The 26,574-nt window shown below is 37.9% G+C and overlaps 1 pseudogene across 1 annotated transcript; it reads right to left on the reverse strand.

The window, feature by feature from the left end:
* Window positions 1-432: 432 nt before the first annotated feature.
* On the reverse strand, window positions 433-25,208 carry LOC308617941 (ER membrane protein complex subunit 3-like; annotated as a pseudogene). The gene is made up of 2 exons: window positions 24,359-25,208; window positions 433-441 (listed from the first exon to the last, which is right to left on the reverse strand). The product of its transcript is annotated as an ER membrane protein complex subunit 3-like (transcript).
* Between the last annotated feature and the right edge of the window lie 1,366 nt (window positions 25,209-26,574).

Here is a 26,574-nt window from a genome sequence, read left to right on the forward strand (position 1 = left end):
CTCCGCCAGACTCGGTGGGACAAGGTCTTCTTCACTTGCCACAACCTGTTCCAGCATACAATGCAGTATCAAGGGCACAGAAATAAATTCTTCTGGAATTGGATTCAGCAAGTCATTGTAATATCGCATGTCTACTTCATTTGTGATGATGGAAGCCACTGGTGGTAGTGGTGGAGCTGGAGCTTGCAGCTCTTCATATTGTTGTGTTTTCTTCTTTCCAGGGGTTACAGCAACAGTTTGTGGGGCCCTGCCTGGTAACATCTTCCCGACTCCCGTCTCTCCATCCTACTCGCACTTTTTTCCCTTTTATTTTGTATCTATATGAGAAAATGGACATTCACTAAATTTATTGTGGTGATCATTTCATAATGTGTGTAAGTAAAATCCTGCTGTTCACCTTAAAGTTATACAGCACTGTATGTCAACTGCATCTTAATAAAACTGGAAGAAAAAATAATATAAAAAGTAGAAGTTTTAAAAATTTTGATGAAGTTCAAATTATTGATTTTTTTTGGCTTTTGTGATTTATGCTTTTTGAGTCTTAAGTAGGAAATCTGTGCCTAAACCAGTGCCTCAAAGATTTTCTTTTATGTTTTCTTTTAGAAGTTTGATAGTTTTAGCTCTTATGTTTAGGTTATGATAAATTTTACTATAATTTTTGTATATGTTGTGAAGTAACAACCAAGGTTGATTTTTGGCTTATGGCTATCTAGTTGTTCCAGCACCACTTGTTGAAAGTTTTATCCTTTACCTTTTGAGTTGCCTTCAAATATTTGTCAAAAATCAATTGTCCATATGTCTGTGGATCCATTTATGGACATTTTTTTCCTGTTCCATTGATCTATATTTCTATCTTTACATAAGTGAAAGTCCTACAACTTTGTTCTTCATTTTATTTTCACATTACTTATAAAATGAACTAGTCAATTTCAACAACAAAGAGCCTGCTACAATTTTGTTTAAGATTGTGCTAAATCTACAGATCAATTTAGGGGGAATTGACACCTTAACAAAATTGGTATCTCCCCAATTACTTAGGGATTCTTTTATTTCTACTAGCAATGTTTTGTAATTTTCAATGTATGTGTTTTGCACATTATAGTTAATATACCTCTAAGTATTATATATATATATATATGTATATATATATATATATATATATTTATTTATTTATTTAATTTATTTATTTTTTTGGCGGTATGCGGGCCTCTCACTCTTGTGGCCTCTCCCTTTGCGGAGCACAGGCTCCGGACGCGCAGGCTCAGCGGCCATGGCTCACGGGCCCAGCCGCTCCGTGGCATGTGGGATCTTTCCGGCCCGGGGCACGAACCCGTGTCCCCTGCATCGGCAGGTGGACACTCAACCACTGCGCCACCAGGGAAGCCCTAAGTATTTTATATTTTTGATGCTACTGCAAAATTTTAAAATTTCTGTTTCCAATTGTTCTTTGTTAGTATATAGATTATAATTGATTTATTTACTGAGCTTGTGTCCTGCAACCTTGTCAAATTCATTTATTAGTTCTAGCAGTTTTTTTGTAGATGACTTAAGATTTCCTACATAGACAATCATGGTGCCTGTGAATAATGACAGTTTTACTTCTTCCTTTCCAGTTTATAGGCCATTTAGTTCTTTTTCTTGCCTTATAATACTGCCAAGGACTCTGGGTATAATGCTGAATGTAAGGGTAGAGTGAATATGCTTGCCGTGTTCCCAATCTTTGAGAAAAAAATCTTCACTCTTTCACTATTGAATATTATGTTAGATTAAGAAATTTCCCTTTGGTTCTTAGTTTGGTGGGAATTTTAAATCAGAAATAGGCTTATATTTTATAAATGCTTTTTCTGTATCTATTAGTATGATCATAAGATTTTCCATTTTTAGTTTGTTAATATTGTGCATTCCTGGGAAAAATGCCAGTTGTCAAGCTATATTATCTTTTTATATATTGCTGAATTCAATTTGTTAATATTTTGTTGAAGATTTTTGCATCTATTTTCATGAAGGATGTGGGTGCATAATTTTTTTATCATGCGTTCATTAAGTTTTAAGATTAGGATAATGCAGACCTTATAAAATGAGTTGAAAAGTGTTTCCTCCTCTTTTATTTTCTGAGAGTTTGTGTAGAACTGGTATTATCTATTTCTTAAATATTAAGTAGAATTCATCTGTGAGGGATCTGAGACTGGAGGGTTTGTTTGCGGGGGGAGAGAAGATGGCATGGGGAGAAGGATAGGGGAAGTAAGACAGACTCTTCTAAATTGTTACTTTAATATTTCTTATTATATATTCTATAGCAACTGTTGATGTTAATATCTTCAGGCCTATTAAATGCTTTCAAGTTGAGATCCTTAACAGTAGTACAGTAATTGCAGATTTTAAACAATTTACTTTGGTCAACTCTTTTTTTTTTTTTTTGTAATGTCTCATATTTTTAGTCTTCCAAATACTACCACACTCAGTTTTGTCTTCAAAGAGTCCAGTTTTCCGGTAGCTTACAAACCATTAAGATCCAAGAAGAAATTACCCTCACCAGTTGACTTTTCTCTCCATGACAATACAGGTAGCTAGGTTTCATCACTTTTCATTTTACCCAATGGTCAGTTGAAGTACAATATCTTATTGCAGCAGCATGGTAAGAGCTTATGAGACTTTTATTATCTTATTAATAGACTCATCTATTCTGGAAAATGAATTTCTTGGTCAACTGAATGTTGCCCCTTTTCTTCTCACTCTTCCTTCACTTGCAATTTTGACCCCATCTTGCACCATTTTGCTTTTTTCTACCCTTTTCTTTTTTTTTTTTTTTTTTTTTTTTTTTGCTATACGTGGGCCTCTCACTGTTGTGGCCTCTCCCGTTGCGGAACACAGGCTCCAGACGCGCAGGCCCAGCGGCCATGGCTCACAGGCCCAGCCGCTCCATAGAATGTGGGATCTTCCTGGACCGGGGCACGAACCCGTGTCCCCTGCATCGGCAGGCGGACTCTCAACCACTGCGCCACCAGGGAAGCCCTACCCTTTTCTTTTTAAGTAAAAATTGGAGTAAAATTCTAGGCTGTTTCAAGATTTGGTCACCTTGGATAGGAAGCTCCTTAAAAAAATAAATGCCTTTGAGTCACAGAGACTTCTGTTCTCCATACTAATCTTGAGACTGGCTTTAGACAGTCTATCTTGAGACAAATAGAGCTGGAAACTATGGAACTAATGCCAGTGACAGAGAATCAAAGTAAAGCATGATCATTTGTTTAAAAGTGAAATTAAACACAGTGAAAAAAAATTTAAAACCTTAAGATTTTCTGGAAGTCCATATCAGAATCCTTACATAAAAATATCTGCCAAGTCATAATTCTTTAATTAAATATATCTTCCCCACCTACCAGCATTCAAGACACATAGAAAACAGTTTATTATTAAGATTTATTATTCTGGTTTTGTTTTATTACAAGTGTTGCAACAGCATTTCTTTCCTCCAGCTTGAATCATAAATCTGCAGTTTCTGCATTTTATGATGAACTAAATAAGTGCTGTAGGCTGACCTAGGAAATTAACTTCTAATGTAGCATTTTTTCCATGGGAAATTGCATTTGAAATAATAATCTCTCTTCATTCAAAACCAGATTTCTTAAGAATCTAGGCTACATTTATTACCACTAGTTATTCACTTTTCATTCCTCCCTCACTCACTGCAATCTAATTTCCACACCAATCCCTCCATAGAATCTACTCTTGCTGAAGCTACCAAAGACCTTGTTTTTATCGAAGCTAATGACCTCTTTCCAATCCTTATTTTCCTTGACTCATCTTTACTCTTGATAGTATTGATTGCCTATTTCTCTTAAGAGTTTCTCTTTGTTTCTATGATTCTTTTTCTTCTAGTCCTCTTAATATTCTGACCATTTTCTATTTGTGTTTCTCACTACCTTTTTCCCTTTCTGTCTCTTTGGGGCAAGTTGTTGATTTTCTTATTCCTGAGTACATTCTTGCCCATCATCTGTTTGGGTAGTCTCATTCACTCTCACAAATTCAACTCCCTAGACTTGCACACTTTACTTTTCTACTGAGTTCCAGTCTCACATTTCCAGTGCTGAAGTGTAGTTTATCCTTTTCTTCCTTTCCCTCTCTGTTTCAGTTAGTGGAGTCATTCAACATCAACCCAGTTTCTCTTCGTTACTCAAGTTAGCTAGGGCCATTCCAAGTTGGACTTAAAAGTGACTACAATCAGTCCTAGGGATGTTGAAGGTCTATGCAATGCCTTTTTGCAAATTAGACAAAGTCACTCCCTTCTATGAGATATTGTACTTCTTAAAACAATATATAATAACTTCCATTGTGTAATGATTTATTTATAATGAAACATTTTATATAAATCTATAGTGACTAGGATGTAAATGATACTCCCTTAGATACTGTGCTGCTTCTGTCGAGCAGTGTACAACCTATACAACTGTACAGAGCAGAATAATATTTCATATCCTTATGGCTAATAAAGAGAAGGTCAAGATGGTACTCATCATTCCTATGGGGCTCTACCAAAATTTAAAAGATGTTATTCCAGCTACTACTTTCCAGTGGTTCATGGAAAAAATGATTAGTGATGTGAATTATTGGGAAGAACAAGCTTAAATAGATGATATAATTATCTTAGAAATATCTTGCAGGCAAATGAACAAATGTCTTGGTGATATAATCTCAACGCTGTTCCTTGACTGATGTCATGAAATACATGAGATGCTCAGTGTCCAAACAAGTGCTAAGCATAAATCCTGAGAAAATATAGTTCACAATCTTTGGCAAATATCTGAGAGTTCAAACGTTTTTGGGATTCAGTGATTTGCTAAGCCTTTCAATAGATTGAACTGTAGGTTCCAGACAATCAGCAAACCATCATGAAAATAATACATGAAAACAGACATCTAGAACATTTTGGGGAAGGTGAAACTTATTATACTTTGCAGCTGTTGGGAGTGTACAGCTTTTCTTTTTTTGAGCATTATTTAGTCATTTGTGAATAGTGTCTGATAAAAGGTAATTGTGGCAATTCCTGGCAGAAACTTCAGTTCTCAGTAGGGCAATCCCAAAGAAAACATTGTGAAGGAGTGCATAGTGGTAGTTAAAGTGAACATATTCATGTATACTTCCAGGTTACTCTCAGAAATACTCAGGGACAATTTTGTAGGGGACTAGGTAATACAAACTTGTGTGTGTATATATATATATATATATATATATATATATATATATATATAAAATATATTAGATCTACAAACTAATGAAGCATAGGAAAGTCTATTTATTTATTACACATACATATAATACCATTATTTATACATGTTAAATATACTTATAAAATTAGATTATACTATATGCATTTGCATCCTTATTTTTCATTTGTCTTATCATGAACATTTTGCCCATGTCCATATATATTTTTCAAAATCATTGTTTAAAAGTCTGTATAGAAGCTCATTTTGTGCTATAATGTAATTTATAATTCTATTTTTATGTTTGTTTTTTTAACCTTTATAAATAACACAGAACACAGAAATAGAAGAAATATAAAAGAATGTAAAATCCAGAAAAAGATTTATGCACATAATGTTGGATTATTTTCTTGGTATATATTCCTGAAGGGAGATTTTTAAGATGATTTTTGTGAGCCTTAGTATATACTTTTAAATTGGTTTCCAGAAAGGTTATACAACTTCTTTTTGGCAGATAATTTGATTGTTCTATCAAGGAAAAATAGCAGGTGTAATGTAACTGGATGTAAAGAAAGGTTTGGAAAAGAATTATTTCATCCTTATGGAAAAGTTTATGAAATGCAGAGTAAATAATATTTCAATAAATGGATTTAATGTACCCAGGGGTACTGATTAAAATAAAGACATCAGCTTTAGAAAGGGTTTCTAGAAGCTTGCCACTGGGCTCTATTCTATATAGTATTTTTTTAATCAATGATATAAATGAATATATAGAAAATCTTCTTAGAAAACGTAACGATTAAGAAAAGTGACATCAAAAAAAAAAAAAGAAAAGAAAAGTGACATCTAGGAAGCAATTGTTTGGCTAAACTTTGGAGGCACCAGAACATAGTAGTAGTTAGATGCATGGGATTTGGAGTCAGACTCGGTTTTAAAGATCAGCTTCACCACTTGCTGGCTCTGTAACTTTGGCCAAGTCACCTAACCTCTCTTAATCTCGTTAACTTTCTTTTTTTAATAAAAAATACCTCATTCTTGGAGCATTTTTAGGGTCACAGCAAAACTGAGAGGAAAGTATAGTGATTTTTCGTATACTCCCTGTCCCCATACACACATAGCCACTCCCTTTATCAACATTACCCACCTGAGTCAAACATTTGTTACAACTGGTGAGCCTACACTGACACATCATAATCACCCGAAGTCTATAGTTTATCTTAGGGTTCACTCTTGGTGTTATACGCTCTACTAGTTTGGACAAATGTATAATGACATGTATCCATCATTATAGTATCATACAGAATATTTTCACTGCCCTAAAAGTCCTCTGTGGTCTGCCTATTCACCCTTCCCTCTCCCCAGTCCCTAGCAACTACTGATCTTTTTACTGTCTCAATGGTTTTACCTTTTTCAGAATGTCATGTAGTTGGAATCATACAGTATATATCCTTTTCATATTGGCTTCTTTCTCTTAGTAATATGACTAAAGTTCCCTCCATGTCTTTTCATGGTTTGATAGCTCTTTTCTTTTTAGCACTGAATAATATTCCATTGTCTGGATATATATATATACAGTTTATCCATTCACCGACTGAAGGGCATCTTGCTTGTTTCCATGTTTAGGTAATTATTAATAAAGCTGCTATCAACATCTGTGTGCAGGTTTTTGTGTGGACATAAGTTTTCAGCTCCTTTGAGTAGATACCAAGGATCACAATTGCTGGATGATATGATAAAACTATATGTTTAGTTTTGTAAGAAAGCACCAAACTATCTTCAAAGTGACCATACTATTTTGCATTCCAACCAGCAATGTGTGAGAGTTCCTGTTGCTCCGTATCCTTGTCAGCATTTGGTATTGTCAGTGCTCTGGATTTTGGCCATTCTAATAGGTGTGTAGTGGTATTCATAGTTTTAATTTTCATTTCTTGATGAGACATGATACGGATTTTTTCAAATGCTTATGTGTCATATGTAGATATTTGGTGAGGTGTCTGTTAAGGTTTTTGGTTCATTTTTTAATCAGGTTGTTTTCTCTATTGTTGAGTTCTTAAGAGTTCTTTGCATATTTTGGATAACAGCCCTTTATCAGATGTGTCTTTTGCAAATATTTTCTCCCAGTTTGTAGCTTGTCTAAGTTATCTTGACATTGTCTTTAGCAGCATAAAATTTTTAATTTTAATGAAGTCCAGCTTATCAGTTATTTCTTCTTCCTTTGGCATCTCATTATCTTTTTAGTTATGACCTTCCTACCTGTCCTTATCTATTTACATAGTATGGACATTTTTCATGAAGCTCATTTATTTATTTATTTATTTATTTATTTATTTATTTATTTATTTATTTATTTAATATACAGTTATTTATATAATTCCATTATGGTAAGATTGCTGTTCACCTCCACTCAGAAAATTAACTTCAATCAAAAGAGTTATGTTTTTCTTTCCAACGGTGAGGAGGTAGAGAGTGGTGGAAGCTGGGAACAAATAAACACATTTCTAGTAAGACTGTTGTGAAAAAATGCAATAATATAAAAGATATAAAATGCTTAACATGTTTTCTATCACACAGAAACTACATAATTAGTTATTACTAATCCAAAGTTGTCTTGGCAAACTGGAAAAATGAGTATATTAATAGGATCAAATATGCTAGGGATAAATACACATTTATATATTTGGATTTAAAAATAACAAAATTGAGTATCAGCTTTAATGACAAAAACATGTTTCATTTAGTTAAATGTAAGGTCAGTAGTATGATGTATCTATCAAAAAAAGTAAATATGACCTATGGCTGCATTAAGAAAAGTAAAGTGTTTAGATTAAGGGAGGTGATAGTCTTGTCCTACTCTTTGCTAATCACACAATGCCTGAAGCATTGTGTTCAGTTCTCCACACAAGATTTTAAAGAGGCTGGGGTCTGGATTTGGGATTAAAGTCATTTTTAAAAATTCATTTCTTTAGATGGTTGGGATTTTTCTCCCCCAGGAAAATAATTTTGAAGAAAAGATTAATTAAGTATGTTTTATGTGGAGAAGGGAAGTTTAGAGGGATATGATAAATATCCTTAAGTATTTGAAAATGTACCATCTGGGCAAGTTAAATAAAGTTCCTTTGGATACAAGTAATAGACATTAGGAAAGGATCAGGATCTAAGGAAGATCTGAACAACCAGGCTTCAGTGAGGCGGGCATCAGGGAAGTTTCAGTGTTTAAGCCTGAGGCTCCTTTTTCTGGATGCTGCCGCTGACGTGTCTCAGCGCCAGCATCCCAGTCTCTTCTCAATTCTCTGGAGAGAGAATCTGACCATCCAGCCTATGTCAGGTCCACTCTTGGATCAGAAAAGTATGCTCAGGTAGTAAAGTGGGCTTCAAATTTAGTTTTCTAGAACTCAGAACTAAGAAGGGACACTTCACATATTCACAGTGAAGTCTTATTCACTTTACTTTCTCTTTCTGCCTTCTCTGAAGTCCAAGTAGATAGAAAGATTTTAAAAGAAGCTTTATTGACATTCTCATCCTTGTCTTCCAGTGTATTGCCCAAAATTCATCATATGACTGTTGATGTTGATCTGTCCTTAAGACTGAGCAGAAGGAAATGTCCTTCAATAAGCGATTTCCTTTCCTCTGAAATTAATGATTAATGTGATGCAGCTTAAAAGGTGGAAGACTGTATTTGAAAATCCTGTGTAAAGGATAACTGTTAGGTAACGGATTTGTTTTAGGTCTGGGCCTGTGGAGGCAGTCCCTTTTAAGACTAATACTTTAAGAAGGTACTGAATATATACTATTTTATATATACAAGAGATGAGCTTTGGGTAACTGAGATTTACAATGTAACAACTGCTAAGCCATTGGTATGGAAAAATAAACATAAATTCCATGGCAAAAATATCATATCAATTTTTTTAAACATTTTAATCAATATCAATGGCTTTTAATAATGAAAAACAGGTTTTTAAAAAATTCACTGAGCCAGGGAATTTTTAAAAAATGTCTTAGATACTGTAATATTGTAATTCAGGGGTTGGCAAACTTCTTCTTAAAGACCAGAGTTCAACTATTTTCATCTTTGCAGGCCGTACTGTCTCTGTTGCAGCTACTCAGTTCTGCCATTGTAACCCACAGAGAGCTATAGACAATACAGAAACAAATGAGCACAGCTGTGTTCCAGTGAAAGTTTATTTACAAAATCAGGTGGCAGATGGGATTTGGCCAAAGGGCCATAGTTTGCCACCCCTGCTGTAACTAATTATACAGTTGTATTTGTTTTGGCTGTTAGGAAGTTCAGACCCAACTTTGCAGTCCGCTTCCAGCATGGACCACACCGCATGCAAGCTGTACATCACCCCACTCATGTCATCTTTCCTTTATGCCAGTGTCCTCAGCCACCTTTTAAATATTCTGTTCTATTGTTTGTATCTCAAACCATCACATGAATTCATTTTTGAAATAAGATTAACATAATTGAATTAGATTAAACATAGTGTTTAATTGGGAATTGATTTTATATTACTGTAGATATAATTCTCAGTTCATAATGTGTAAATTTGTTAAGCAAATACCAATATATCAGCTTGGTAGATACAGATATCTATTTACCATGGTAGCTGTATCTACCATGTGCTATGGTAGCTGACTTCTATTATATCTCATTCTAGCTAATATTCAAAGGCATCAAGTTGTACTGATGTTTTCTGATACATCTTCATCCTGGATATTGGGAAAATGATACATTTTTCTGTTTATTATCTTTTGGGCTATATTCATAGGATATAAAAATTAAAATACACAAAGATAAAAATCACAATCAAGCTCCCCTCAAATCCAGTGGTTCTGACAGGTTTTTACCCCAGAATCTTGGAATGTCAGTTCACATGCCCAGTGCCTCTTAAGGTTAGACATGCTTCAATTAAAAAAGATATCTGCTATTTAAGTTGAAATAAATGTCTCACAAACCAGTCATTCATATACAACCTTCATAATTTTTGTCATGTTTTATAAAACTTTTTTCACTTAACCTAGCAAATGTAAAACAAAATTATGTATCACCAATATAAACAGAAAATCAGTGTCATATGTCATAGAGAGGTTAATTAAAATTATTAATGTACATGTATTATGTGATCTAATTTTATCTGTTTAATACCTGTAGTAAGTGCTATATTTTTAGAAATACTTGTTTAAATGATTTCTGCTTCCTGCTCCCCTGCTAATCCTAGCCTAATCAAGCAATCAATCAGTTAATCAATCAGAAACTAGGAATTTACTCCCTGCAGTTTTGCTCCTACCCCTGCCCAGTCAATAGCCATATAAATTTCTTGAGGTCGAAGATCTAACAGAAACTGGCTCACCTTAAGATCCCTACTTCTTAAAATTACTGGGTCCAAATCTTTCCTGTAGGTGCTACATCCGTCTTGTCAACATCCACCCAAGGACCACAGAAATCCCTAAAGAAAGGACTGAACATGACAAATCCATGGGTTTCCTTTTTTGAGAGAGAAATGACAGTTTCAGACCTGATTTTCTTTTCTTTGATATATTGATTTCTAGAAATCAGACGTTTTTCTCCTTAACTCACTAGATGCAATTTCTGAAAAGGATGTTAGACTTTTATCATTAATGTACACAAAGCTAATCAGAAAATAGAATTTTAAGGAGTAAAAGATGGTCCTACCCTTCATTTCCACATTATACAGAGCACACTGCATTTTTCAAAAAAAAAAAACATTACTTAAGATTATATAATAGTTGAGACTTGGTATCATGTCTTAAATCTCTTTCTTTATGATGCAAAATTGCTTTTAAATAGACCAAAATATTGTTTGTACTATGGACGTGTTGATTTAATTCTCTATTACCGTTAAAATTTGAGATAATTGGGCTTCCCTGGTGGCGCAGTGGTTGAGAGTCTGCCTGCCGATGCAGGGGACATGGGTTCGTGCCCCAGTCCGGGAAGATCCCACATGCCGCGGAGCGGCTGGGCCCATGAGCCATGGCCGCTGAGCCTGCGCTCCACAACGGGAGAGGCCACAACAGTGAGAGGCCTGCATACCACAAAAAAAAAAAAAAAAAAAAAAAAAAAAATTGAGATAATTACTAAAGGAATTTGAAAAAGTTAAATCTAAATTTTGTCAAACCAACAAGCGCCCCTGCATCTTCACCTTCTGTTTGGCAGAGAGGACTTTATGGAAAAGGCACAAAAATTTGACCTACTTACTCTGACACAAGAGTTGTCCTTCTAAATTTGAGATCTGTCCAGTTGGCAGTGTGACACTGACAGGCCTAATCCCTCCAACTAACTGCCATTTCCACAACTAAAAAGGATTACAGGAGGTCACACTGTCCATCTGTCATCCTTTCCAATGAGTAAAATTATTTTAGATTTAATTAAAAAACCCATGACCATTCCCCTGAACTAGTGGTAAAGTTGCTTCATATCCTTTTGTAAGATACATTTCTATCCTTATAATGAGGACCTACTAAACCCTTTGAGGAACTGCCTTACCTGTGTATGATGTTTCACCTGCGCACAGCAGGGAACAGAGAGGAAGTCCGAGAGCAAATGTCTATCCTAAAATTAGTGCTTTAAATTGTTCATCAATATCAGTCTCATTATTATAATAATTCATACCTACTGCCTTTCATTTTGTGCCATATATTGCATAGACAATATGTATCATTCTAACAGCAATCCAGCACAATGGGTAATTATGCTCATTTTTCTGTTGGAGAACCTGAGACTAAAATGTTAAGTATCAAAGCAAGGCTGTGCTTCACATTGAGTTCCAATTGGCATCATCCCTAACATTTCTATTTTACCCCATAATCTTCCCTTTTTATCCTGCATGCTTTTTAAGTCTGGAGTCTACATGATTGACAATCAGAGCTACTGATTGGCATGAGATGACCAGGTCGACAAGATCATATAACGTGCTTAAAAACACCTGTTAAAAGCTTGTTTAACCTATGCATTCTGATTGAGGGGATTCACTGGCCTCAAACTTTGTCTCCCATACCCCCCGACACACACACAAAGTTGTTGCAAATAAAGTTCCTGAATTCTCTACTTTCCAGGACTTTCTAGAACACTGGACTTGGCTTGGCTGTCTAAACCATGATTCTAACAGGCTCTCTCTACTGAATTCTGTGTCCTTGATTGTTCTTGACCAGATTTGTGAATTGTTGGTGACCTAGCTTAATACCTTGTCCCCCTAGAGAACATCTTTTCCAGGCTCCTTCTTCTTAATCAATGTCTAGCTATGGTCCCTTCTATCACTCTTTGCATCAGGGCAGAGGCTATTAACTAGCAGCAAGTGGGCCATACTCTCCCTCACACGTGTTTGGTTTATCTAACCCAGTGTTGTTGTTCATTGTTTTTTGGTATTGTGACCACATTTAAAATGGAGTAATTTTAGGAGCCAGACACAAAAGATCACATACTATATGATTCCATGTATGAGATATCTGGCGTACATAAGTCTGTAGAAATAGAAAGCAGATTGGTGGTTTTTAGTGGCTGTAAGGAGGAGGAACAGGGAGTGATTGCTTAATGGGTATGGTGTTTTATTTTGGAGTGATGGAAATGTTTCAGAACTAGATAGAGGTAGTGGCTGCACAACATTGTGAAAGTACTAAAAGCCACTGTTCACTTCAAAATGGTTAATTTTATGCTATTTGAATTTCACCTAAATGAATGAATGGAGTGATTTCAGATTTTCTACCTTTCTTGGGAAACTGCTCTCTGATTCTCACTATGTAACTGTCAGCTAGAGCTAAGCTTTAGATGAGAATATGTGCTTTAGGGACCACATTGCCAAACCCTGAATTGTTGACTTGAGTCTGAGAGTAAAAGTCAGGGCCAAGATTCTACATGCCCTAGCTTTTGACTCTGTTGTAGCAGAGAGCTATTTCTCTGCAAGCTCCATCAAAAGCAAGAAAATAAAATATTTGCTGAGAGAGCTAAACCATTCAAGAAGAAAGGAGGGGTTAGTGGAAAAGTGAGGCAACAAATTTCCTTTCTGGAAAAGAAGGATATTCTTTTGTGTTTAATATGTAAATGAAGTATATCAATGCTGAACCAATATCAAATGGGAGCTTCACTCCTTTACTCACCTCTGTGGGTATTTATACAGGTGATCGCTACCTCAGAGTGACTAATCGTAGTAATCAGAACTAACAGTAGTGGAAGTGGAGCAGGAGAGAAAGGGAATCAAATGAAACAGAGACCTATAATGACAAAGAGGAAAAGAATAAAACAAATAAATATGTTCTCCCCTACTATCCCTGATACTCTGTATGGTGGCAAGAAAACAGTTACTGGTTCTCTCCTTTAAGGGACATCATTAAATAACATCTGAAATTAATTGAAAATAATCAGTTTGGATGCTTTGCTCCTCTAATTTTTTAAATTTTTTCCACTTAGGAAGCCGGTGTAGTAAAGAATTTAACCTTGCTCAAAAAGCATTCTGGCCTTTGACCTTGGCTTCTGGGAGGTGATCACTAAGCCCTTGGAATTACAGGCCTGAAAAAAGTGTCTTTATTTTCCTGGGCCTTGGTTCACCAGATAGTCTAGCACTATGCTACATAGTGAGCACTGGCTATGCCCAGATAGTCTTAGGGAGGAGCCAGCCATACTAGAAAACCCAGCAATGTTATTTAGAGTTATGCTGGGTCAGACAACCACATGGGCAGTGAACCCTTCAATCATATCTGTGTAATGAAGCCCCAATAAAAACTCTGGACACTGTGGCCTGGCTGACTTTCCCTTTTTGGCAGCACTCCATGTGTTTTGTTGCATATTGATGCCAGGAAAGTAATGTGTCCTGACTCCATGGGGAGAGGACAGTGGGAGCCCCATGTTTGGTGTTCCCTGGACTCCGCCCTGTGTGCTTCCTCTGTTGACTGACTTTCATCTGTGTTCTTTCCCTGTAATAAACTGTAACTGTGAGTATAACATTTTCCAGTGAGTTCTGTGAGTCCATCTAGAAATTGTCAAAACTGAGGGTGGTTCTGGGATCCCCACAAACTTGCAGTTGGTGTCAGAAATGAGGGTGGTTTGTGTATTCTGTGTGCCCTCTAATTTTACAGTTGGCTAAACTCTTCCCAGTCTCACTCTTGATTTTAATTTAATACACATACATATCATATCTTGATTACTTAATGGCAGTAGAATTCATGGGGACAGGGACAAATGTTACCTCCTACTTACCCACTTCCATACTGTTTTAAATTTTTATAAGTACCCATTACTTTATAATAAAAAACATTTTAAAAATTTAAGAGTCTCATCTTTTCAGCGTTACCCCTTGATCAAGGAAAAATTATGCTGGAGAAGGAAGATGGTTTACAAAGATAAGAGAAATGTGAATCTGGAAACTAATCACAGAAATACATAATTAAGGTGAAATTATGCACCGTACATTATAATTTATTTTAATCCTCGGCAATATTTTAAAGAAGTATGTTGAATTGGGCATATAATGTGTCTAATTTTGAATAGCAATTAGGTCATTTAAACTATAATTAGAATTTTAAAAGAAATCATCATAATTTCTCTAAATATGAGCACTGAGTCATAATATTGCTTTATGGAAACCACATCAGAAAACTATTTAAATAAAGCTTGGAAACTTTCATGAGTTTATGTCTATGTGTGCATTGGACAAAATAGAGTTTTTCAGTCTGAAAAATAAATGAACTTCTCTCTAAATGCCAAAATTGGGACTAAAATAAAATAAATATTTGGAAATAATATTGGGAGATAGTAGAGTTTAAGAAACACAGAGACTACTAAAATAAAATAAAATATAAAATAAAGTAAAATAAAAAAGCATCTTCTGATTTCTCTCTCCCCTCTTCCCTCTTCATCTTGGGAGGTGGGGTAAGATAGGACCCTGAACTTAGACTCAAGGTGGAACTGTTTCATGATGTCAAAGACAAAACTGTGTCAGAGACAAAATGAGCAAAGGCTGTTGATTCATAAACTTGGCAAGGGAACCCATCTGTCATCGCTTTCATTTCAGCAGGAGTTCTAAGGTGATAGAAAGGAGAATACGTTTACAGAGTAAAGAGAGGAAACACAGTCTCTGACTGGAAACATTCTCTGGAGGTGGGATTTTTGCAAGTGAGGGGGACTTGCTGCTTGGACTCCAGGCACACTCATAATTCCTTGGTTGGCTTCAGGGGGCAAGTGAGCCACGCAGGGACATTTCTAAAGAGGAAGATGTGTTTAGTGTTAGGAGTAGGGGTGTTCTGGAGGTGGCTATTTCCTGGAACAAGTGGGGGTCCATGGGGTCCTCTTTTTGAGGTCCAACAATCATAATGGCACATAATGGGCAGGGATGGCTACCATGGTAGATAGTTTCTCATTGAAGACAGTGTTGGACAGCTATGCACTATTATTCTAGGGGAAATCATGTATTCTTCCTCCTTTTCTTCCTTTTCTTCTGCCACACCCACCCTCATCCACTCTGCATCCATCACCATCACTTTGACCTTCCTTCTGATCCTTAGACACAAGACACCAATTTCTGTCCTGGAGCCTCTGGTCTCTCTCTCTCTCTTTTCTCTCCCTGGAATGTTCTCCTCTTCATCTGGATCAATCTTCCTGCTATTCAGGCCATACCTAATTACCCCTTTTAAACCAAGCATTTAAAGGAAGGGAAGAAAAAGAAAGAATCTATATTCAGATATGTTTATGCATGCATAGTGATACTCTGGAAGTTACATGAGAATCCAACAACAGTGGTTCCGTCTGGGAAGGAGAGTGAGAACACCTGAGAAAATGGAGGTGGGCATTGGAAGGGGAGATTTACCATATATCTTTTTATATATTCTGATTTTTTAAAGCATGTGAATAAATCACCTATTCTAAATGTTTTTTTAAACTGAAAGTACATTAACATGAGCAGCAGCCACTTGGCCAGCCACCATCACTCTCCCTGTGCATGTGTTTGCCTGAAAATGACTTTCTTCCACCTTCACAGTTAGTTAATAATTTGTCTGAGTATAGAAGTTTAAGTTGAAAATAATTTTAACACAGAATTTTGAATATATTTTTTCTTCATTATTTTCTAGTATCTGGTGTTCTGATGAGAAACTGAAGGTGCTTTTTTTTTTTTTTTTTTTTTTTTCTGTAGGAGACCTGTCTTTTTTCCTCCTCCCCTTTTAGGACCATCTCTTTATCTCTAGTGTTTTTTTTCCCAATTTAAAAAATTGTGGTACAATACAAATAGCATAAAATTTACCATTTTAACTATTTTTAAATGTACAGTTCAGTGGTTTTAAGTACATTCATATTGTTGTACAGCCATCACCACCATCCATCTCCAGAACTCTTTTCATTTTGCAAAACTGAAACTCTCTATCCACTAAATATAAACTCCCCATTCCCACCTCCCCCCCAGTCCCTGGCAACCACTATTCTCTTTCAGTCTCTCTGAATTTGACTATTCTAGATACCTCATGTAAGCGGAATCATACAGTATTTTATACCTTGTGTTTTTATAGCACTTTTCAGCCTTTTCTTATTTATTCAGTTGTTTATTGTTTGTTGCCTCTATTGCATTTTAAGTTCCATGAAAACAGGGTCATTGCTTTTCTGATCATCCCTGTAGCCTCAGAATTCAGAGTAATGCCTGGAACAGAGTAGAAGGTGATTTGATGAATGTTAAATGGTTCCCATCATGGCAATTCTTCCTAGGGGAGGGATTCTCTACACCACCTTCCCAGAAGAGATTTGAACCTGGCAGATATTGAACATGTCATCAATTGCCTGGGATATGGGGCGGGCTTGGATTTGCTCTTTATTGCCTGAATTTCTGACTTGCTGTCTTTGTGATATTATGATGGAATAACCAAAGCAGGTCCCCATTTTGTATAATTAGGATCAAATTACCACTGTAAGAAAGACAGTTTGGGGAAAATTCTTATGATGCAAAATCAAGTGGAAGTTCTCAGTTGGCAAAGAACTGGTCCTCTTTACCTTCTTTCTTGTCTTGAAGCAGATTATTCTACAGTCATCAGGTAAGTACCAGCTTATCCTCTACTTAGGAGAACCTTGGCTATGATCTTGTTAGAGTGCCAATCTTCCTTTCTTTCTGGGATAGATTTAGGCTAAACGGGGCGGGGGTGGGGGGGGATGTCAGCAACATTTTCTTAAAGGGCCAGACACTAAATATTTTAGGCTTTGTGGCCGTATGACTTCTGTCCCAACTACTCAACTCTGCTGTTGTAGCACAAAAGCACCCAAGACAATAGACAATATGTAAAGGAATAATAACACTTTTTTATGAATACTGAAATGGTAATTTTCATGTGTCATAAAACATTATTGTTTAGATTTTTTTCCCCTACCCATTTAATAAAAATCATACTTAGTTCGTAGGCTATATAAAAATAGGCAGTGAGCTCGATTTGGTCCATGGTCAGGAGTTTACCACCCTTGAAGGAAGGATTACCTGTGAAATGTAACACGTAATTCTCAGAGAGTGCAGGGCACACAGAAGACAACGTATAAATGCTCACAGTTCTTTCAGTGTAGACGTTATTGAAACCAACAGGAAGAAAACAGCTTTGTTAACTCACCTGCAGGAGCAAACACTGTGTATATAAACACCACTAAAACATGCTACCACATGGTAATGACTTTCACTTCTCTCCTAAAAGAAATTACTCTAGCTCTAATATTAGACACTAACTAAAAAGCCTACACTGAGCAAAGCTGAATAAGCTATTGCCTTCTTAGTGGAAAGGAAAAGTATCATGTCGAATTGGTTGCACAAAGAGTTCGTGCACGTGTATAAATTCTCACTGTTTCCCTTGGTGTTCTTTATCTTTAACCGCTCAGCTTAAGGATTAAGTCTATGACATGCTACAAGGGTTTGTGTATACATGCTACAAGAGTTTAAAGATGGGAGAGCCAAGGCACAGAGTGGTTCAGAAAGTCGCCTAAAGTCACACAGCTACTGCATGCAGAGCCTGATTCAGACCCTGGCAGTGGGACCCTAGAATTTGCTCTTTTCACCACTGCTATTTTTAAATCATCACATCTTTTAATTTTCATGCTAATAATAGTCTTTCTCTCCAAGGAAAATTGTGCCCTCTATAAAACGAGAGTGAGAGTTTAAAAATATTTCACCTCCTTCAATAAATAAACTGTGATACATAAACATTCAAGTTTTAAGTACAGTCTATAATATTCTCATCAGCCTGGCAAAGTGAATCCTAGTGAAGACCTAGTCAGGGACCTAGCCCATCTGGGCTCTACACGGATACAAGATAGCCTTTTTAGAAGGAGGTTTAGTATTAGGTTTGTTTGTTTGTTTGTTTTAGGTAAAAACGTAAGATGAAAATGCATTCTTCTCTAGAACTGCTCACTTTGCCAGATTTCATTAGATTGTAAAACATAATTAAATAAATAAAATTTCAAATTGATGCTAGTAAAATACTCCTTTGACAGGAATTTTTTTCATCTAAATATTTAAAGCTAAGCAAATGTCCATGTTATCTTTAAGTACTAACTGTAGAATGTAATTCAGGAGCTGTTGTCTCTTGGGCGAAGGATGTTGGTCAAAGGTCTATTCCAGAATGCTGATATAGGTGCTGGCAGGTGAGTGATTTTCTCTTCATCAAACATACCTGGGAAACTATATTATAAAGAAATGAGACCCTGTGGTGATAATTCTTCTTTCCCAGTGGTTAATATATTTTTAATCTCATAATTTATCATTGCCATTGATAAGTTTTTTTTAAAAAAAGGTGATGTAGGTTAGCCTTGAGTTATTAATAAGGATAAACTTATACAGAAAATGGCACTTTTTGATGAGGCAGTTATTCAGTGTGCTTTGTTCTCATATTTAAAACCACGTCCTATATCTTCAGTCACTTCTATCCCAAATAATAAATAACTTATGCTGTATCATGTAATTTATGAAGCATTTCTGCATATGTGAACTAAGTTTATCGATAAAACACTGATAGGTGTTCTTGCTTCTTTTTTTTTTTTTTCTTTTTGCGGTACACGGACCTCTTACGGTTCTGGCCTCTCCTGTTGCGGAGCACAGGCTCCAGACGTGCAGGCTCAGCGGCCATGGCTCACCGGGCCAGCCGCTCCGCGGCATGTGGGATCTTCCCGGACCGGGGCATGAACCCGTGTCCCCTGCATCGGCAGGAGGACTCTCAACCACTGCGCCATCAGGGAAGCCCGCTCCTTTTTATGGATAAGGAAATTGAGAAAGATTAGATGAGCTTGCTAGGATAATTTTATTCCTATTGTCTTTGTTTTAAAAATAATTTTATTTATTATTTATTTTTGGCTGTATTGGGTCTTTGTTGTTGCGCGGCTTTCTCTAGTTGCGTCAAGTGGGGGCTACTCTTCGTTGTGCGGCTCGGGCTCTAGGTGCACGGGCTTCAGTACTTGTGGCTCGTGGGCTCTAGAGCGCAGGCTCAGCAATTGTGGCCCACGGGCTTAGTTGCCGTGGCATGTGGGATCTTTCCAGACCAGAGCTCGAACCCATATCCCCTGCATTGGCAGGTGGATTCTTAACTGCGCCACCAGGGAAGCCCTCATTGTTTTTTTGGAACGGATCATTTGATTACCCACGGTCTCATAAGAAGACATGTAGAGAAAGGAGACTATTATGAGTATTCTATAATTCTTCCTGGTAAGTGGGTAAAGATATTTAACTCTGGGAGGGATAAGAGAAGAAATATTGCTGTTTGTCCTTTGCTTATATCTCTTAATAGTATTAGCCACCATCTATTGAGTTACTTTAGTTCTTACTCTATTGAGTTCTTACTAGTATAAATCTTACTCATAAGCTTTATAAAAAAAACGTTTAATTAGCACATTTGATCATCACAGTACCCTAAGTGGTGGGTATATAATACAGACGTGGAAACTGAAGCGTGGAGGTAGTAATTTATCCCAGAGTGTACATCTAGTAAATGGTTAAACAGGGTTCAACCCAGGCCATCTGACCCTAAAACTTGAGCTCTTCTATATTCTCCGCTAATTCTTTAGACTACTAGTACTATATCCTGTATTTTCCTTAGCTATATCCCTTTATGGCCCTTGTAGGGAACCACATTTCCTGTATCTTATATAAAAACTAAATAATTTGAAAAAAGCTGAGGTTGGTTTTAGGCTGTGTATTTTTTAAAATTTTGTTTTGTTTTTGATAACATTATACGCTGTGGAGGTTAGAAAGATGAGGTTTTGAAAAGGCAAATATCAGAAGCTTCTACTTACTACTGTTCATTTTGGAATATAGGATGTGGCAACTGGCAGAGACACAGGAGAGATAAGATTAGGTAGCTATGAGGGACAATCTTGAAAAAGTAGGTTGGGTTCTCATCAATAAAATCTTAGTGAAAGTTTCCATAAAAATGAGTCAGGCTTAAGATAAGGCTAGCCTACTCCCATGGCATCTTACATATTATGGGGCCATTTGCTCCCCTAAGACTGTTAAAAACAGGCCCAGACCTTAAAAAACATGACTCCCAAGTCATGTTTTCCAACATGTTCCAACATGTTCCAACAATAGGGACAGATTTGCCCTACTTTACCAACTTGCAATATGGCAGAGCTAGGTCTCAAGCCCAAGTCCTTTAAACATGTGTTTGAAAGTAGAACATTACTTTCACGCAAATAGGACCTAGGCAAATCACAGGAGGCACATTTACAGATTCTCACTTCGTTTCCCTGGGCCCCAAGCACTCAGGACCTGCAAACTTTCCTCAGGAGTAAGAGGGTTTTATTCTGCCACCCCTCCCTGAGCAAGGCAGTGCCCCCACGACCACACCTCCATCCTCTGCCCCTCAATGCACTTCCCTTTCATCTAGTTCAGCAAGAGGTGCAGGACCCGCTGATGACTCATGCACAGTAAGGTATGAAGGACTGACAGCTAGCATCCCTGGCCAATCAGTGTTGTGGTTTTTTTTTTTCTTTTTTGTTTGTTTTGCAGTACGCGGGCCTCTCACTGTCATGGACTCTCCTGTTGCGGAGCACAGGCTCCGGACGCGCAGGCTCAGTGGCCATGGCTCACAGGCCCAACCGCTCCGTGGCATGTGGGATCCTCCCAGACTGGGACACAAACCCGTGTCCCCTGAATCGGCAGGCGAACTCTCAACCACTGCACCACCAGGGAAGCCCCCAATCAGTGTTTTAATGGGAAGGAAGAATTCTGGTGTTTGATTAGCAATACCATTCCTCCCAGAAAGAATTCTGGATGGTGGAATTTCCACAGTGATATATGGCTCAGAGTGAGAAATGGGGTAGAGAGGAGGGAGAAATTATTTTTAGGAGGAAGTTCATCTTAAGGCTAGAGTCGGCAGAACTGGATTTGAGTACAAGCTGTACAGTTCCTTAGGCTGTGTGAGCATGTCCAAATTATTTAACTTGTCTAATTCCTAGCTTCTTTATCTGTCAAATGGGGCTAATGATGAAATCCACTTCCGAGGGTTGTGGAAATTATGTAATCTCATGTGTGTGAAGCATGAGATTTACATGAGAATGAGAATGAGAATTGCTCTATAGATACTGACCATTATTTTTGGCCTTAGCACTAGGATTGGGGCTGGTTCAAATGCATAACCAAGCATAATCAAATATAAATGGATGGATAGAATGCAATGGTTAGTTAGCAAATGGTGTCTAATCAAAAATCGGCACATCCAACTCTTCATATCTACGTGCACATGATTTTGTTCATGAGCTTTCCTTGTGTTCTCTTATGTTGCACACTGTTCCTTATGGGGGAGATTGTCATGTAATGATGACAAATAACTGTTCAGTGTTTTTCTGATATGTATATTTCAAAAATTGATTTTAACATGAGTTATCACCAACACTAATTTTTGCCATTTATCAAAATATGGTTTGAGACAAGCCATTCTAGTCAATAAATTTTCTAAATATTCTCTATACCAGAGATTCTCAGAATTTACTGTGCATTAGAATCACTAGGGAGGTTCTGGTTAAGAATTTTGTTTCATGGGCCCCTCCCCCAGAGATCCGGATATAGAACATTGAAGATGGAGCTTAGGCAGCTGTATTTTTAATAAGCACTCCCAGGTGACCTGGTACAAGTGGTAAGAGATGCCCATTTCGAGAAATTCTTTTCTATTACTTTTTTTCAAGTCTGGGGAGAAACAACTGTTTATCTGGCCCAAAGTTTCCTGTTTTTCCCCAGCCTCATTCTCCTTTCAATCTCAGTTCAGGAAATCTGATGGCCCAACCTAGATTTGCGTGTGAAAGAACAACCTACCTGCCATGTATCTCCAGAGACCACAGTCCAAACTTTGAAATACTTAGAGAACCTGCATTTGAATCTCAACCTAGACACTTTTCTCCCTATTCTGAGGCTTAAAGTATCCCTACACATACATAATTCTAAATCTCTCTTTTCTGAGTGAGACATTTTGTAACTGTTATTTTTAAAAATTTGGATCTCATTTTCTTTTCTTTTTCTTTTCTCTTCTCAGAAGACCTCAGTAATTCTTGTTTCTGAGTTAAGATAAAATGAAAGATGGTTCATGTATGCTAAAATGTGTAATTAGGCGACACTAATTAAGTACTTAAAAATGATTAGACGAAAGCACCTTATGTGTACTTCCAGCCTCAGTCAAGGGCGTGGCTTCAGGCTAACATCGGGGGTAATTGGGTTGCCTTCCCTGACTCAAAGTGCTTTTTTGCCATGAATCCTACGGGTCTTGCATTTCAGATTTCACTTCTTCCTTCAAGCAAGTACAGGAACAAAGTATCTTCTTCCTATCCCTTAATCAAAAGCCAAAATGCAGGAACTCTTCTCTGTGCCTCCCTAGAGTGTTTTAAAGACTCCCATGGAGGCCTTGGGTTCAGGGATAACTATGTGAATTGGACCATGAGTTAAAAGCAGAGGAGATGCTTTTAACTCATAGTTCAATTACTGTGAGACTTGGAACAAGTCACTTTGCCTTTTTGAGCTTTGATCCCAGGAGTTGTTGTGAGACTTGATGAGATAATATTTAAAACACATGCAAAATATTTAGCACTTGATAGATAATCAATGAATGCCAGTTATTATTATTACCTACTACTGTATTTGCCAAACCCAGATGATAAGCCAGTACAACTACCATGGTAAAAACCTGGGCTTCCAAACAGCAAGTGAGATCTGAAAACATAATGGGTCTAGTATTTGTTCTTAAAGGCCACATATGATTTAATCCTTGAAGTATTTTTGTCCTGTGGAAAAAAGTAAAAAAGGAAGAAGGAAGGTGGTTTGGAGAGCTGGCAGTGTATTGCCCAGCTGAGCTAGACGGGTAGCAAAAGCCAGCATTAGAGAGGATTCTTGGAGAGGCAGCCTATAATCAACTGTGAGGGCAATGGATCCTCTGAAACATCCTCATATTATAGAGCGCTCGTTGTTTTTGGCATTTCCTTGCTATCATTTTCTCTTTCTTGGGTCATATATGCATACATTGAATTATGTGGAAAATGTAACCAAAGACCAGAAGCCTTTCTTTTTTTTTGCTTTTTTGGATCCCAAGAAAACAGGAGTTTACTGTGGTTTAGAAGTCAGAATGACGGTACATAATAATTAGGTTTAATTGACAACACTTTTTCTGAAATTTCTGAATTTTTGCTAAGTTTTATACATTATCACTAGCTTGAGTTTCCCCCCTCTCTCTAACTTTTATTACTCGAGTCACCAGAAGGAAAATTTAAAATATTTCAAAAATAGCTGTTTCTGGGCAAGTCACCCAGCACACACTCCTCATGTTTCCTCTGGTTTCAAACATGAAGGGAAAGCTAGCTCAGACAAGAACAATCCTTGCTGCACACCTGCCAGCTCACGCATCCCCCTTTTTATTCTGAGAGGCTTCAGCTCAAAACAAAAGTTACAAGGTTAAGCGCTACTCTGAGTTCCTGACACAGCTAACCCCTGCTTGGTCTTCAAAAAATAGAGGTCTGTAATTCCTTTTTTTTTTTTTTTTTTTTTTGCGGTACGCGGGCCTCTTACTGTTGTGGCCTCTTCCATTGCAGAGCACAGCCTCCGGATGCGCAGGCTCAGTGGCCATGGCTCACGGGCCCAGCCACTCCGTGGCATGTGGGATCCTCCCGGACTGGGGCACGAACCCGTGTCCCCTGCATCGGCAGGCGGACTTTCAACCACTGTGCCACCAGGGAAGCCCTGTAATTCCTTTTTGAACATGGCTTCAAAGTGGAGGTCTTCAGCCACAAGCTCCTCTTTGACACCATCTAGTGCCCACTGGTGATCCGTCGGCTCCAAAGCTTCCCACTCTGTCTTAAAAGCTTTGTTGGTGTCTGCGGGCATGGCCATGGCTGCTCCAGTCATCTGTTCCTGCATCATCTGTGATTGCTCAGCAGCATTATCTTGGCCCCAAATCAGAGAGTAAATGCCCTGAAGCCCAAAGACATTGAGGAAATACCAGGATGCAGAACTCACCCAGGAGGCATCTAATGTGAGTAGTTTAATTCCTTGCTGAAGCATGGGCTTAAAAGGCAGGGTCAGTGGAAACGGGACCTTGGTTGTGACAAAGCCTGAAAACGTCATGTTGATCCATCCACCAATAAGAATCATAGGGAGGACACGTGTGACGTTGCCTTTCATCATGTCTGTGAGCATAGTGGGGTCAATCACAGGAGAAGGAGGTACATCCTCCCTTTTAGTTTTTTTTTGAAAAATCCATCCTCTGGGCTGTTGAAGTAATATGTTCGTGTCAGGAAAGACTGTTTGGGAATGTATTTTCCATTTTCCCTGAGGCCTCTGCTTCGAATTAGGACTTGACTGTTGGAGACTTGTTCCTGGGTGAGCTTCTTGTCGCTCTGCAGCAGGATGGACATGTAGTGGCGAATCATGCCCGCAAAGAAGGGGATGATAACAATGGGCAGGACCACCCAGAGGCGGATGTTGGAGTCGAGTAGCAGCTCGGGCCCTTCCATCTTCACAGAGAGCTGGCTCCCGGCTTGCTGTAGCCGGGTTGGTTTTCACTGGGGCACGGGCCTCCTCGTGGAGTTCGCCTCCAGGCCTTCTCACGCCCCTCAGCCAGGTGAGCCCGGGCCACCGGGCAGCCCGCAAGCCCTTATTTTATTGACAAGTCAGGAGCATCTTTATCCAGAGGAGATGCCAGGTTACTGAATTTACTCACAGAACCCTTCCGAATCCTTTGTTACTTTGTGTGGATTTGATCTGTATAGATGGCACATTAATAATATTCTAGGGCCCAGAGAACTAATTATTTACCCACAGATCAAATCTGTCTTTCTCATTTGTATACCTTGCAACTGCAAGGGATGGGAGTTGGCAAACTTGTTAGCACTGTGTGAGTCTGGATACAGAGAACATTTATAGAACAAATTCTTGTCTGTGTTTAGGCATGGATGCTGATCTTAAATACTTTTGTACTAATCTACTGGGGCACTTGATTCAGTAAACATTTACTGAAGACCTACTTTGTATGCTGCCAAATGCTGAATATAGCCATTGAGTTTCACTGGGTGCAGGTGTGCATTTCATAAAGGAAACACAGCAGTACAAGAAGGAAAGTACATTTCCTTTACTAGGGAGAAGTAGCAGATAGATCAAATTTTGAGACTTTTTTCCCCTCTCTTGCCCTGAATCTTTTCTCCCTGTCATCCAGAGAGTCGGGTAGTTTATTCTGCTTCGTCCCTTCCAAGGAGGATTATGACACTTTCTAAAGAAGTCACAGCAAACCTTCCTGGATTTTGTTTCAAAAAACCTAAGCCAAGATGAACAAATCCAAACACTTAGAAGGGTCTGGCAGATAAAGTGATGGGAGCAGTGAGCTGGATGGCTCTGTGGTGAGTGGAGGGCATGTGGTTTGCATAAAGAAGGCAGCTGCTGCGCTGCCCCAGCTTTTGTTTCGTTTTGTGAGCCCAGAGAAGCCAGACATCCAAATTTTTAAAGGAAATCCAACTTTTGGTACAAAGAGCTACTGGCCCCAGCCTACTTGGGAGAAGAGAACAAGATGAAGAGATAGGTTCCCCGAGACTAAAAAGGGATTTTCCTGGGTTCAGAAAGGAAGATAATTTTGTGCGCTCTATAGAAATAGAGATCTTTACCCACAGCCTCATGGCAGCCTCTGGGTTGATTGAGAGGAGAGAGATGACTTCATGGTGCCCTAGGGGGGTGGGATCCCAGGTGCTGAGATTTCCAGGGAAGCCTCCAAAAATTTCAGTCAGCCAATAAGATGAACTTTGGTGTAGAATCCTGTTTTAAGGGAAGACAAGGAACTATGGATATAAAAAATAAACTTAAAATGCTTAATTCCTTGCATAAGATAGTATTTTATCGAGGAGCCTATAGCAGAGTGGTTTAACATAACCTGGTTTCAATTACTGAGT

This window comes from Mesoplodon bidens (genome assembly GCF_964165515.1).
Source record: "Mesoplodon bidens genome assembly, chromosome: 5".
NCBI lineage: Eukaryota > Metazoa > Chordata > Mammalia > Artiodactyla > Ziphiidae > Mesoplodon > Mesoplodon bidens.